General features: G+C 38.6%; 1 long non-coding RNA gene and 1 pseudogene across 1 annotated transcript in view; one reads left to right on the forward strand and one right to left on the reverse strand.

The window, feature by feature from the left end:
* Positions 1-1,563: 1,563 nt before the first annotated feature.
* LOC118843987 lies at positions 1,564-2,639 on the forward strand (annotated as a pseudogene).
* Positions 2,640-9,291: 6,652 nt separating this feature from the next.
* The window catches only part of LOC118834020, a 35,820-nt gene continuing 31,883 nt past the window's right edge, over positions 9,292-13,228 (reverse strand). Inside the window, exon 4 of the long non-coding RNA XR_005009338.1 lies at positions 9,292-9,433. This is a non-coding gene — a long non-coding RNA (uncharacterized LOC118834020). The remainder of the gene's footprint in view (positions 9,434-13,228) is intronic.

Below are 13,228 nucleotides of genomic sequence, written 5' to 3' on the forward strand. Positions count from 1 at the left end.
GTAGCAATCATGATCTCAGACAAAGCAAAAGTAAAAATAGACCTAATTAAAAGAGATAATCAGGAAAACTACATTTTGCTAAAAGGTAACATAAACAATGAAGTACGTAATTTCAACATATTTTTACAGTAAGTGTATTACATAAAGGCCTCTAAGATTCATTCCCTAACTGATAAATGGTCAAAGGATATGAACAAGCAATTTTCACAAGAAGAAATCAAAGCTATCTATAGCCATATGAAAAATGCTATCACTATTGATTAGAGAAAAGCAAATTAAAACAACTCTGAAGTACCACCTCACTCCTATCAGAAATGACAAATACTGGAGAGAATGAGAGAAAATAGGTACATTAATGAACTGTTGGTGCAGTTGTGAACTGGTCCAACCATTCTAGAGAACAATCTAGAGTTCCCAAAGGACTGTAAAACTGTGCATACCCTTTGATTCAGCAATACCACTGCTCAATCTGTACCCCAAAGAGATGAAAGAAAAGGAAAAAGATTTATATGCACAAAAATAATTTTAGCAAATCTTTTTGTGGTGTCAAAGAATTGGAAATGAAAGGGATGCTCATCAATTGGGGAATGGCTGAACAAGCTGTGGCTTATGATTGTGATGGAATACTATTGTGCTATAAGAAATGACAAGGGTAGTTTCAGAAAAATATTGCAAGACCCATATGAACTGATGCAAAAAATGAAGGGAGAAGAACCAGGAAATCATTGGGCACAGTAACAGCAATGTTGTAATGATGATCAACGTGAAAGACTCGGTTATTCTGATCAATATAATGATCCAAGACAGTTCTGAAGGACTCATGATGAAAAAAAAAAAAAACAAAGCACATCCAGAGAGAGAACTGATGAACTCTGAGTGCATATTGAAATATAATTTTCTTCCTTTCACTTTTCTTTTGCTTTTTTGTGATATGGCTAATATGGAAATATGTTTTCCATGATTCCACATGTATAACTGATATATTATTTGCCTTCTCAGTGGGTGGGGAGCAGTGAAAATGAGGGAGAGACTCTAGAACTTAAAATTTAAAAGGAAAAAAAAAAGTTTAGAATAAATAAATAATATATTCAAACTAGAAAGTCTTCAAGTGTAGGAATGGTGATGTCCCCCAAGGACCAGTCTAGCTACATTTATAAAGGGTAATCATCAGAAGGTGGCCCTAAGGGCATACATTTTGTTTTGGTCACAATAACTTATAAAACTGCCTGCTAGGGTGTAGAAGACTTTTAATTCTCATTGGTGGATAGAGTATCCTACCTGATCAACCCATAGATCTTTTGAAGCATCAAAAATAACTTAGCTTCTATTAAAGTTTCAGCTAGGTTCTTTTTTCCCCTAGAGTTCCCCAAAGGACTATTTCTTAACATTTAGTGCAACTGGTGCAGCTAACATGCTTATTTTTTGTTTGTTTGTTTTTTTAAATAATATTTTATTTTGGCCACTGCTTCTCTGGCAGAACAGGCTGACACTCCCGCCCACCCTCGGCACCCCACCATGCTGGGCTGCATCCCTGGGTGGCCACACCCTGCCCGGTAGGCTAGCATGGACAACCCCAAGGTGACCTTCACCCTGGCGGACATCATGTTCTCCTTCTGCTTCGTCTTTACTCCCAGAGTTCTCAGAAGGGCTAACCATGCCGAACCTACCGTCCGGCTGGCTGGGCATCAAGAACACCAGTGCCACCAGCGCAGGACCAGGGTCACCATACTTGTCCACCCACTGCTGTCGCTGGGGTACTACCTCGGCATGTGCTTTGGGGCATCTGAAAAACAGCTGCATTATTTCAACCAGGCCCCCAAAGGCTAGAAGCTGTTTCTTCTACTTTCAGTCTCTTTCCCCACCACCACTTGCCCCATCGCTTACTACTAGTCCTGGAACAGGTGGGAACGCTACCCACTAGCCAGGATTCTGGCACTCCATGTCCTCCCGAAGCCAGGTTGGCGAGCAGTGGCATCCTCCTTCAACACAGAGTTCCGATGCATTGACAAGTTTGTCACGGAGGTTCCAGGTGCCCAGGTGATTGTGACCGACACCTGGGTGGTGAAGGTGACTACCTATCATATCCATGTGGCTCAGCAGCAGAAAATCAATGTGACAGTGATAGAGTTGTGACAGCACGAGCTCTTGCCGGTCTCCAGTCTGCCTGTCCAGTCTCTCACCATCCCAGTGGCCAGTGTCAATCCTCTCGACAAAGCCTTTGCTATTCGGTTGAATTCTACAGAGTATGGTGAGCTGCGTGAGAAATCACATACCCCAGTGAGGCAATGCAGCCTACCTCATAACCCACCACAGCCTTGGTGTCTTGATTCTGGAAACATTTACATCCTTCATGGAAATCAACTCACCTCGATTCCATTCCCAGCAACCAGAAGCTGGAGGCCCGCATTGGCTGCATGCAGATGAGTGCCAACATTAAGCTAGTGAAGAACTGCCAGGAATCAGATGAGGGCAAGTGCCAGCAGTGTTACTGCTGTCCCATGTGGTGTCTGATGATCATAGTGAAGTGGTTCACTAGCTACCAGGACCAGCAGCACTCAGAGATCTGGCTCCCCAGCCAAATGCCTTGCCCCACCTGCAGGGCCAAATTCTGCATCCTGGACATGTGCATCATTCACTGAATTTCTTTGAGCAAGGATGTGCTCCTGGGGTTGGCTTATGTGGGTGAGTAGTTTTTGAGCTCTTTGGCAAAGGCCCATCTCATTATTGCCATCCCCCTTCTTCTGTTTGGGAAACTCAACAAGTCTCAGCATTTCCCTATCTAAGCTCCTCCAGCCTGTCCTTTCCCTCCAAACACCAGCCCTTCTCTGGAAGCTGATTATTTCACCTTCTTCCTGGGTAAGGGGAGGGGGGGCAGGCAGGACAAGGCTTTAATGTCCAGACTTTGGAAGGAAGATGTGATCAACCCTGCCCTGCCCTCTTTCTCTCTCTACGCTTCATACATAGTGAAGGATCCCAAGGCAATTGCCCATCATCCTCTGTGTGACCAGACTAGCAAAGGGCAAATTTTTGTTTCGTTTTCTGTTTTAAGTAGCAAGTTGGACACTCCCTGACAGGGACTGAGCTTTCCTTCACTGAAGCTATTTGAAAAAGTTTATTCTTTATGAAATTTTGCACAAGTACATACAGTTCTCCAGGATTTCCTCACCCTCACTTTGGCCCTGTACCTGCCCACACAGATGTATAGCATAGGCACGGCCTCTAAGCCCATGCTTATCAAATTGGTATCATTTCAGTGGAAAGTTTAATTCTAGTTTCTGTTTTATTTGATCTCTGGGTGCCCTACCCTGCCCCTGCACCTCCCTTCCCTTGCCTCTCTCTTTCTATCTCTCCCACTCTTGTATTCCCTCCCACCCATGTGTTTTATACCAGATAATCCATTGTAGGTAACTGGAAAGAGGGCTAAGTACTGCTGGAGCAACATACAATTTCCATAGCTTCGGTAGCTGTAGTTTTAAATGCAACCATTTCTTCCAACTCACTCCCAGACTACAGGCCTATAGCGCAGTCCTTTGAGTTCGCCACAGTGTTTAAAGTTGCCTTTCAGGACAACTGTTAGGGACAAGACCAAACACCTTAATTATCTATAATATAAACCATAAAGATATTTAATTTATTTTTCCTTTAAGGAATTTCAAAGGACAATACTAGAATCATCTAAGTAAGATACAAAAGCCTACAACTTTGGGACAAAAACGTATCAATTTCATTGTCTAAATACAAAAAAGGTCTTCCCTCCTTTGCAGGGGTTGCAGTATTTCTAGCCATGTTGATTGTTGGGCCTATTTCCTAGAATTTACCATACTGGGCAATTGAAAGAGAATCACTTGGTATAAAGGGTATGAAACCTCTCATTCCAATAAAGCGTAGGAATCAAAAAACAACATCTTTTTTCCCAATTATATGTTAAAACAATTTTAAACATTTTTTAAAAGTTTTGAGTTCCAAATTCTATTCCTCCCTCCTCCCCTCCCTCCCCTCTCCCTTTCTTGAGATGGTAAGCAATCCAATATAGTTTATACATGTGCAATTATGTAAAATATTTCTATATTGGTCATTTTGTACAAGAAAACAAATATGAAAAGAAGAGAAAGGAAGAAAGAAGAGGAAGAAGAAGAAGAAGAAGAAGAAGAAGAAGAAGAAGAAGAAGAAGAAGAAGAAGAAGAAGAAGAAGAAGAAGAAGAAGAAGAAGAAGAAGAAGAAGAAGAAGAAGAAGAGGAGGAGGAGGAGGAGGAGGAGGTGGAAGGAAGGAATGAAGGGAGGAAGGGAGGGAGGGAGGGAGGAAGGAAGGAAGGGAAGAAAGAAAGAAAGAGAAAGGAGAAAGATTGCATGCTTCATTGTGTATTCAGATAGCATCTGTTCTTTCTTTGGAGGCAGATAGCATGTTTTTTCATGAGTCCTTTGGGGTTGTCTTGGATCATTGCATTGCCAAGAATGCTGAGTCATTCACAGTTCTCTTCACTGTACAATATTGCTGTTACTATGTACAACACTCTCCTAGTTCTGATCACTTCACTTTATATCTGTTCATTTAAGTCTTTCCTGGTTTTTCTGAAATCATCCTGCTTGTCATTTCTTACAGCACAATAATAGTCCATCACAATCATATACCACAGCTTATTAGCCATTCCCCCATTGATGGGCATCCTCTTGACTTCCAATTCTTAACCACCACAAAAAAGAGCTGCTATAAATATTTTTGTACAAAGAGGTCCTTTCCCCCTTTTTTGGATGTCTTTGGGATACAGAACTAGCAGTGGTCTTACTGGATCAAAGGATATGCACAGTTTATAACCCTTTGGGCATAGTTCCAAATTGTTCTCCGGCTTGGTTAGATCAGTTTGCAACTCCACCAACAATGCATTAGTGTCTCAGTTTTCCCACATCCCTTCCAACATTTATCATTTCTCTTTTTTGTCATATTTGCCAATCTGATAGGTGTGAGGTGGTACCTCAGAGCTGTTTTAATTTGCATTTCTCTCATCAATAGTGATTTGGAGCATTTTTTCATAGGACTATATATATAGCTTTGATTTCTTTGTCTGAAAACTGCTTGTTCCTATCTTTTGCCCATATACCAACCGGGGAATGACTTGTGCATTATAAATTTGACTCATTTCTCTATATATTTGAAAAAATAAGGACTTTGTCAGAGATATTTCTGCTTTCCTTTTAATTTTAGTTGCATTGTCTACTCATATTTCTTGATCCCTACTAGTGTAACAGCTCCATGTAGCTGAAAAGGAACTGGAATGAGAATCAGGAGGCCTTGATTCTAGTCTCAGCCATGCCACTAGCTAGCCAGTGAGGCAGCTGGGGGTGCCGTGGTTAAAAGTGCTAGAGTTGGAGTCAGAATGGCCTGAGTTAGAATCCTGTCTGAGGTACTTATTAGCTTTGTGACCTTAGGTAACTCACTTTATATATCTCTGCCTCAGTATTCTTAAAGAAAAAGTGGGAGAGTTAGATTAGATGATAGCCTAAGTCTCTTGCATCTCTAAATCCGTGATCCTATGATCTTCTAATGAGCTCTGTGAGGTTTTTTAAAAAGAAGGCTTTCTGGAATCCTATCGAAGGTATACCTGTTCTGGGTATGATGTTGAGCTAGATAATTGTTAAGGTTCCTTCCAATTCCAAAATCCCATGATCCAGATTAGTAAAAGGTTAGGACATTTCTGGTATGGAGAATATTAGAGGAGGAATTGGAACAGGGAGGGTGATATCCAGACCTAGGATTTCAATGCTATGGGGAACTCTTGTTATGAAAACTCCTTCCACCTGGTCATATCTATATCATATCTATAAGTCACTTTCTTAGATGTGATGCCTGGAACATTGATAGGTTAGATGACTTGCCCAGAGTCAATCATTCAGTCAGTCAATAAGCATTTATCAAACTCCTATTGTGTACCAAGCAGGGAGGGTCACACAACTAATATGTATCAAAAATAGGGCTTAAATATAGATCTTTCTGACTCCAAGGCCAGGTCTCCATGCCACACTGCCTCATGGAGAATATGGTCATACACAAGATGAAAATAATTGTAGAATATGGTGGATAGTGTTGTGAAAATATCACATTGAAAAGAGCTGGATTATAGGAGAATGTTGTAAGAAGGTTCATAATCATCCTACCAAACTCCTTTTATGAAACAAATACGATACTGATACTGATTACATCTATGTAATATAAAGAGTATACATTAGGACCGAGTGGAATTCATACCAGGAATGCAGGAATGGTTTAACATAAGGAAAACTATTAACACAATTGATTATATCACTGATAAAAGTTTTTTTAAATCATAAAAAAGAGAGCTCATAATCTATACTCAAGATTATACAGTCAAAAGTTGAGATCCCTCTGTTAGCACTAGAAAGAGGCATTTCAGCCTGACATCATTCCCAAGGTGAGCAAGGGGATGTTGTTATAAGGGACTATGAAGGGATGCTAAGTGGGAATTTGGAATTGTGGTCTTTGGAAGGTTCCTCCAAGGACTAGTCAAGTTGATAGTACTTCAGGTAGCTGGGAAGAATAGACAAGCTCAGAAATGTCCGTAGCAAAATAATTCAATAAGATGATGGCATCTCTCTTATACATTCCTCAAATCTGCATTCATCAGACTTCCCACTGCTAAGTGCATCTCTTCATCAATTATTAAATGCCGTCATTCTCTATGAAAAAATTTATTTGCCTCTTTGGGATTAAGGAAATCATCATCATCGTAATGGATAATACTCCAAGGACTTGAGTTTCATTGGTGTGGGAATACCCTGCATTGTTAAAGAATTATCTGAGGTTTAGAGAGGTTAAGGGATTTGTTCATGGTCAAACAGGCTGCATAGTGGAGCACAGGGCTGTCCAAAATATGGCCCACCAGCTGCAGTGCCATTTCATGTGGCTTGCCTGGGGGTTTTAATTTTCACGGACAAAAAAATAAAATAGTAATTTGCGTGGAATGCATATTAGACTTTTTAATTCCATCACTAATAAATAATCTCATTGATGCTAATTTTCTTCAGCGTTTTTAATCAGTATTATGGACGGAACATACTGCATTGAGTTTTCAATCTGTGGATGTGTTCTGTCTGCATGATGCAGACTGGTCAGTATACACCTACCTTTATATTGTTGTGTTTTGTGTTTGCTTTCGCTCTTTGGGCCTTCATATTGATGATGCGGGTTCCCCCGCTTTCTATTAGCGTACTGTATTTTTTATTCTAGGTGTGGCCCTTGAATAATTATTTTATTTTAATGCAGCCCTAAGATAACCTAAGGTTGGACAGCCCTGGTGTAGCAGATAGAGGGTTTAGTCAAGAAAAGCTGGGTTTAAATCCCACTGCAGATTCTTTCTAGCTGTGTGACCCCAGGCAAGTTCCTTAACCTTTATGGGACTCAATTTTCTTTCTATAAAATGAGAAGTTCGGACCCTATGATCTTTAAGACCCCTTCAGCTCTAAATCTATGATCCCACAAATATCAGAGGTAGAATTTGAACCCAGCTCCTCCTGATTCTTTATCTTTTAATTTAGAATAGATAACCCTCATACCTTAGGTGATCTTCAGTGCTTCCTACACTGTGGGTTGTGACTCCATATGGGGCTGTGAAAATTTTGGCATCAGTAAAAAATTTCTAAATACCCAAAGACCAAAGATCATTTAAAAATCGAACTCATAATAAATTTGAGGGTTTTTGGGCAGCGCTTGCCTGTGTTGCATCACACAACTTCCCTACAGCCTTGGTTCTGCACCCAAAGCATGCACACTTTGCACTGTGCATGCCCTCAGGCTATGCGATGCCAACCAACACTGCCAACAGGAAAAGGGTTCCAGAGTGGGAAAACTGTAAGAAGTCCTAATAACCTGTCCTTGGATACCTCATCTGTAAAAACGAGGATATAGAATTCAATTCTACAAGCATCTTTTAAATACTTACTATGTGCCTGGCACTTTGCTAGGTGCTGGGAACATAAGGAGAAAATGAAACATCTCTTGCCCTCAAGAAGTTTGCATTCTAGAGCAAAGAAACAACATATACACAAGTAAGTGGAAAATTCCTTTTCCTGAGTATTCTCTTATGGCCTCTTCTGCATATGAAATGTGCTATTTGTGCCTGTTAGTCTTAGAGTCAGACATGGGTTCTATCCATATTGTATACCTTAGCATATAAACAGTAGTTATCTTGATTTGCCAAGATTCTGACTATCTGAGATAACTGTACATTGCCAGTTAACACAACTGAACATATTTTAAAAACCTTTCCATATAAGCAACCTTAATAAGTCTGTGATATATGGCGCCACATCTCTGTCTTTATTAGACTTTTTTTAGGGCAATTGCAGAAGAGCTCATAGTTGTTCACAAGCCATGCCCCTTTCATTTCTATTCAGATGGAAGCATATAATGGGCACGTTGTTTACAAAAAAATGATTAAACAAACAGATGTAGATGTGACCTAGCCACTGAATTATGCTTCATGATCACAGACTGGAGCATTCTCCCTGACAAACTGTCTCACTGACATATGCTCTTGCTTATAAGTGGGTAGAGGTGGTTTATCTCATATACTTTCCTACTTTTTAAGAAGGAATGAGTACACGTTCCAGTGAAAGTGGACCAAGACTTAACATCTCCCTTTAGGAAAGATGGCATGTACTTATTTTGTTTTTTTCCTATTTGTTTGCTTTTGTGAGGATGACATTGAAAAAAAGACATACAGAAATTCTGGCAAATATGGCAGTGTGAAAGGTACCAGCCAAACCCAAATCACTCTAGAACCACATCAGGAACAATGCATCTAAGAGAAATAATCATGAGTTAATTCTGAGAAACTTGCAGAGTTTCTGCCTCAGTAACCCCTGCACCAGGTCGTCCAGACCCAGGACAAGAGGCAAGGCCTGGTTTCAGCTCCACATCATAAGCCACGGAGGAGATTCTGGTTCAAACTCTGGGTGCCAGGCCAGGACTACAGTGGTAAGTAGGGCTTGACTTTACCATCCCATCCAAAACTGCTTCAGAAGATACAGATTAGAGAATATAAACTATACCTTGGTATCCTTGTCCAGGGCTATGGGATGGAGCCCTGAGTAAATTGGGAAACCTCATCTAAGACTGTTGATGAGGGCAGTCCCAGAGCTTTGTTCAACGGGTCTATACACTACTGTAGCAGGGGAAGAAAGACCAACACAATCCCAGATCAGCTATTCCAGTTTATAGTGTGTGAGGGAACAAGGCATAGTTTTTAGGACATTTTTTAGGACCACAACCTCCTCCTCCATATCACAGACAAAGACTGCCATTGGAATGAAAGCTAATAAAATTCATCAGTCACGCTTCTAGGTTGCTCTATTTCGAGTCTAGGAAATGAAAGCTCATTGTGGTTGCTTGTAGCCATTTAGTTCTGCTGCAGATTCTTCCCTGAAAGACAGAAGTAGCAATATCACTAGCATTTATAGCTGGACTGGACCTTAGAAGAACTTTAATTCAACCATCTCAAATTATAAATGACAAAACTTAGTCCCAGAGCAATGAAGCGACTTGACTAAAGTTCCACAAGCAAATATTCAAACGAATGTCCTCTAATTGCAAATCTAGCATTTTTTCTTACTGTCCCACTCTTCCTCAAATGCCTTGTATCCTAAAAGTAGTAGAGGAGACTATTGCCCTTCCAGAATCCCATAATCTTCAAAGGTCAAAGCTAGAACAAAGAAAGACAAACTCTAGCTTTGAATGAATTTTTTTTTCTTGTTGTAAAGAAAGAAAAGAAGAGTCAGGAAAAGAAAGCACTAGTGAAAAAATGAGGAGATTAGAGGAACTAACTCTTTCACATAATTTTAGTATTAAAGATTTATTTATTTGTTAAAGATCTAAAGATTGTTTATTTATTTATTAAAGATTTACATATTAAAGATTTGTTAAAGAAAAGATAATACAGGCATAGAGGTTAGGGTAGAGGGACGAAACATCTCATGGCCCATAATTTTATCTGAGTCAGACAAGGGAAGGTAGGAGGAAAAAAGCATATAATAGAGAAATGAAAAAGACTCAATAGAGAACTGGTCAGGGATAAGAAGAATGAAGAATGGAACTTAGAGAGCATAGTGTGGGAAAACGAACAGCCACAAGCAAAACAAATTTAAATTACGGAGGGCTACTTAAGAAGTGGGAATTAGAAGGAGAGAGAGAGAAAGAAAGCACAAGATGCAGTGATCTAGGTCTGGGCTGAATGGTATAAGGAGGTGTGGATTAGGATCAGATGGTTCCAACTATAAATTACTAATGTTAGTTTCATTCCCTTTCTCTTTAGCTTATTTTTCCACGTAAACTTTGAAGACAAGGAGGGAGAATAGGATGTAATAAAGTGAAAAACAAATCATAATTGTGAGTATGAGTGGGTTGAACTCACCCATGAAAGAAAAGAGAATGGCAGAATGAGTCAGAAAGCAAATTCTAACACTGATTTTGAAGAGATGAACCTAAAACATAAAAAGTCACAAAGCCTTAAATGAAGGATTTGAATAGGATTTATTTTCCTTCAAGTGAATTCTTAAAAGCAGTAGTGTAATTTTGCTCTCAGCCAAGGGAATCATAAAAACATGCACAATTAAAAGAGACCAGGAAAACTACATTCTGCTTAAATTTTTTTAAATCAATATTAACATATATGTATTTACTGGCATAATGTAATGGAAAGAATGATAAATTTTTAATCATAGAACTGTATCCTGTTCTTGCTACTTACTCTGCATGTGATTTTGGGAAAGTCACTTAATTTCTCTGGGTCTCAGTTTTCTCATCTGTAAAATTAAGAAGGTTTTATTACAAAAATTCTGAAATAAAAATCTGTATTTCTGTTTAATTCTTATTCTGGTCTATGAGCTTAAAGGAAAAGCTAATCAAATTAAAAGATAAAATAATAAAACAATAATTGTGTAGGATTTCAATGTATCCCATTTCATATCTAGAATAAAGCTACAAAGAAATCTACCAGAAATACAAACAAGAAAGAAGTTAAGGCACTGAGAAGAATTTTATTTTTTAACTTTTTTCAGGTTTGTCCATTTCTTTTTTTAAATAGTATTTATTTTTTTCCCAGTTACATGTCAAGACACTTTTTAGCATTCATTTTTACAAGATTGAGTTCCAAATTTTTCTCCCTCCCCTCCCCTCTTCCTAAAATGGTAGGCAATTTAATGTAGGTTATACACGTGCTATCACGGAAAACACATTTCCATATTAGTCACAGTTATGAAAGAATAAATGGATCAAAAGAGAAAAAAACAGAAAAGAATAAAGTAAGTGAAAAAAATATGCTTCCATCTGCATTCAGAGTCCTTCAGTTCTTTATCTGGATGTAGATAGCATTTTCCTTTGTGAATCTTTTGTACTTGTCTTAAATCGTTGTGTTGCTGGGAAAAGCTGAGTCATTCATAGTTGATCATCACACAAAGTTGCTGATACTACGTACAATATTTTCCTGTTTCAGCTCATTTCGCTTTGCATTAGTTCATACAAATCTTTCCAGGTGTTTCTGAAATCTTTCTGTTCATCAATTCTTATTGCACGATACATTCATATACCACAGCTTGTTTAGCCATTCTCCAACTGATGGGTATCCCTTCAATTTCCAATATTTTGCCACCACAAAAAGGGCTGCTATAAATATTTTTGCACATGTAGGTCCTTTTCCCTTTTTTAATAATCTCTTTGGAATACAGACCTAGTTTTGGTATTGCTGGATCAAAGGGTATTTACAGTTTGGTTGCCCTTTGAGCAACTAAATTTCTCTCCAGAGTGGTTGGATTAGTTCATAACTTCACCAGCAGTGCATTAGTGTCCCAATTTTCCCTCATCTTCTCCAAAATTTATAATTTTCCTTTTTTAAAAAAAAATAATATTAGCCAATCTGACAGGTGTGAAGTGGTACCACAGAGTTGTATTAATTTGCATTTCTCGAATCAAAAGTGATTTAGAGCTCTTTTTTATAGGCCTATAGATAGCTTTGATTTCTTCCTCTGAAAACTTCCTGTTCATATCCTTTGACCATTTATCACTTGGGGAATGCCTTGTATTCTTATAAATTTGACTCAGTTCTCTACATATTTGAAAAATGAGATCTTTATCAGAGATATTTGCTGTAAAGATTGTTTCCCAGCTTTTTGCTTTCCTTCTAATCTTGCTTTTGCAATCTTTGTTTCTTTCCTTCTAATCTTTGTTTGTGCAAAAGCTTTTTAATATAATATAATCAAATTATTTATTTTACCTTTCACAATGCTATCTCTTCTTTGGTCATGAACCTTTAACTCACTTAACTTCTCCTTTAAGAATTTGGATGCTATACCCCTTGGCGCATATATGTTTAGTATTGATATTACTTCATTGTCTATGGTACCTTTTAGAAAGATGTAGTTTCCTTACTTATCTCTTTTAATTAGATCTATTTTTGCTTTTGCTTTGTCTGAGATCAGAATTGCTACCCTTGCTTTTTTTTCACTTCAGCTGAAACATAATAGATGCTGCTCCTGCCCCTTACTTTTACTTACTCTGTGTGTCTCTCTGCTCCAAGTATGTTTCTTATAAACAACACATTGTAGGATTCTGGTTTCTGAACCACTCTGCTATCTACTTCTGTTTCCATTCACACTCGCAGTTATGATTACTGGGCATTTCCCTCCATCCTACTTTTCCTCCTGTTTGTCCTCTTTCTCCTTTCACTTTTTCCCTCCTCAATGGTGGTTTGCTTCTGTCTACCACCTCCCCCAGTCTGCCCTCTTTTCTGTCAGTCCCCTTTATTTAATATCCTCCCCTCCTACTTTCCTGTGGGATGAGAGAGATTTAGATTTCTATATTCAAATTATTGTGTATATTATTCCCTCTTTGAGCCAATACTGATGAGAATAAGGTTTAAACAATGCTCATTGCTCAACCTCCTATATTTTCCTCCACTGTAATAGATTTTTGTGCCTCTTCATATGAAATAATTTACCCCATTCTACCTCCCCCTTCCTTCTGCACCCAGTGTACTCCTCTTTTCTCATCTCTTAACGATTTTATCTGATTCCTTCAAATTCACTTTATACTAGTATCTTCTATGTATATTCCTTCTAGTTGTACTATTAGCGGTACAATTTTTAAGAGTTACAAGTATCATCTTCCCATGTGGGGATATAAATAGTTCAACTCCATTCAATCCATTATGTTTTCTTTTCCCTT

This window comes from Trichosurus vulpecula, chromosome 1 (assembly GCF_011100635.1).
Source record: "Trichosurus vulpecula isolate mTriVul1 chromosome 1, mTriVul1.pri, whole genome shotgun sequence".
In the NCBI taxonomy this organism is placed as follows: Eukaryota; Metazoa; Chordata; class Mammalia; order Diprotodontia; family Phalangeridae; genus Trichosurus; species Trichosurus vulpecula.